This window comes from Lygodium microphyllum, chromosome 5 (genome assembly GCF_053477565.2).
Source record: "Lygodium microphyllum isolate KBCC chromosome 5, Lygodium_microphyllum_v1.1.10, whole genome shotgun sequence".
NCBI lineage: Eukaryota > Viridiplantae > Streptophyta > Polypodiopsida > Schizaeales > Lygodiaceae > Lygodium > Lygodium microphyllum.
In genome coordinates, this window is record NC_141139.1 from 143,194,307 (window position 1) to 143,197,387 (window position 3,081).

Genomic DNA, 3,081 nt, shown 5'->3' on the forward strand with positions numbered 1-3,081 from the left:
AGCCACTTGCGAGTGCGACTCTACTCCTTCTGCTTGGGTAATAGCAGTGTCAATGTCGACCAAAGTGACACTACTGAGCTGCAGCTGGATATTTAAATCCAATCCATGTAGAAAATATTGCAACTGTGCAGCTGGTGGAATGGAGATATAAGTATTCAGTTTACGAAGAACTTGCTTTAGCTTCTTGGCATAGGCCTGGACATTCTCATTTGGCTCTTGGCATGTTACATTCAAGACATGCAACCAATACTGTCCACCTCTCTCAGGAGTAAACTCTCTACAAAAGGCCGTGAAGAATTGGTCAACGCTAGTTATGGTTCCGGTCTCTAGACCGTGATACCATAGTGTTGCCCCTCCTTTTAACGTCATGTTGAAGAACATCATTAGGTGTCCTTCGTCTTGGATTCAATAGTTGAATATGAGCATTTGAAACTCCTTAATATGGAGTTCTCTATCTTCTTCTGCTAACCCATGGAAGATGGGCAAAGGTGCTCCTAATGCCAATAAATCTGGTGTCCCTACTGGAATTGTGATGGGTTGTGCCATGGCTACAACCAGATTAACAACAGGAGTTTGTGTAGGTAAAACTACACCCCCACTTGAAGTGGGTTGATTGAATTGAAGTGGAAAAGTACTAAGACTTCCACTTACACTCAAAGGATTATTTATGACACTCAAGTTATTAGAACCATTGTCGCTTATGAGTAATGGGCTACTTCTTTGAGGGGAATAATTCCTTACAATCTCCAACTATCGTCTAGCCCTGTAAGCACATTCTTCTTTTTGTATTTTTTGACGGTTCTTGTCAGAGGACATAAACCAATTATTTGGTCCCTAGAAACCCTAGATTCGGAACCACCACTTGTTGGTGGCTCCCGGCAGATGCACCACACTGATGGGACCTAAAATGGACCAGCACTGGCTATGGCACTAGATGGACCTCATGCACACAACAGACAACCCCACCACACGGCCTCGTGGGCCAGGAGCATCTGTAATACACCAATGTACACTAGATAGACTTAATTATGCATTTATAGCTGATATGTAGTCCAACGTTTACCTTCCCTTCTCCTCAAAGGGAGATCCCATAACATGTAGGCATAGTGCCTCGTCACACAAACATCAAAGCTCCCCTCAGCTAATTGTTGCAGCTCCAATGCGACTCTCCTACACCTCAGGGATTGGCCCCAAGATGCGTCGCTCCAACATATATGACATAACGCACAAACTCCACTCTTTTCTTGTTTTGTACAATCCAGGAATATATAAATCCTCACCAAAAAATCCCAAGGAAAGCGTACAACTGACCTACAGCAAAGACTCATTTTCACTTAGCATATAAGTCATGTCCTAGGAAGACAATTGCTATGCAATCCAGGACCGATACCATGCCATGCGTCATGCATAGTGCATATGATCCTAGTGCACCAACAATATTTATCCAATCAATATTTTGTGATGTGGAAAAAAGAGCCCTTTCATGATTTTCACTAAATGTATGCTTCAATGTATGAAGACTAGCACCGATTTCTCATGCTACTAGCCCCTTAGACTCAATTATCGCAAATCTAAATGCAATGCACAATCAAATATTTCAAATATTCAAAACCCTCTCAGCCCCTTAATCTCTTAACCTCACCCTTTCCCTCTAACATTTAGGTTATGCTGCATTGCATAGGTGTAGGATATTATTTTGTATGTATTTTTCGCATAAAATGAAAAAAACATAACAATAACACATTAAAAAAGCCAAACAGAAGCCAAAATTCATGACTCAACTTTTCTATATAGCCACAACCATGAATCATAATTTTCTAGATTTTTATAACGCAAAAATCCTATTTTTTTCCATTTCTAATTATTTTTCTCTATTTATTTGTGCATAAAAATAGGTTATTTTTTATTTATGACTATGGATTGATTATGATAGCTGAAATATGTTTTGTCCTAGAATTTTATCCCATGTGCATCTCTTTTCCCCACCCAAAACCAATAAAACCTTCATTTTTACACTAAAAATACGCTTTTCGGGTCATAATTTAATTATGACGACTATTTATCATTATGGGTCTACAATTTTTTTATGCAAAGCCCTCAAACATAATGAAAACAAGATCCAAAAAAAAATTATTCCATATGAATTCCATTTCAACCATCAAACATAAAAAAGAAGTAAATTTCCTTTGTAAAAATGAGGCATACCGTTTATTTGCGTGTTGTGGGCTTTGTAATTAATTTTTTCGAGTTGCCAATGGACCGACCAGTAGCAAATCTTCAATGTTGAACATTTCCTCTCAACCTCCTCTTGATCTTGGAGCAATCCGCTTCATGCTAGGTAAGCATCCTTCAATCGGTCTTCATTCTTCTTCATGGGCATGAACTGCACCGTAAGGGGAGGAGAGGGAGGAAAGAGAAAGACCAGTTTTGTATATCCTCATCCAGGCAGCCATTTCAAAGGCCAAAGGCAGTGATGGAGAGCATACGAAGCAAGCATCTGCCTGGCATGATCAGTTATATGCTTACATTGAGGTTCCATGACCCCCTCTCCCTCTCCCTCTTGAAATCGTCGCCTAAAACATGGCGCCCTTTTTTTTCCTTCTTCCCACGAAAAAAAAATAGCCCCCCCCTTTGGGTGAAAATCATGGGGTGGAGGCCCCAAAGGTCACACCCCCCAAGCCTCTAGTTCATTTACACTTGCTTCCTTTGGCCCTTGGCCTCCTGGGCACCCCCATTTCTGCATCCGACGTCGGAATTGCGATCTGGAATTTTCTGGCAGTCTGTCTTAAAGTCCCCCACTGCCACGCATCTCCCAGAGTCTCATCCGACATGCCCAGAAATTATGTCGCTCGATGGGTCTTTAAAGCACTTTTGGGGCTTTGCCGCTTAAAATTGTAGTGACTGCAGCTGTCGCCTTTGACAACGTTTATTTTTTCCCTGAAATTCACATTTTTTGGCTATTCTTAAGCACTTCTCGACGTAAAAAATCATCTGTCATCATAATAAGAGAAGAATAATAAAACTAACTTTTTAGCACGTTTTTCTATTATGCATACAATCTTGTTACTTTTATAAAGCTAG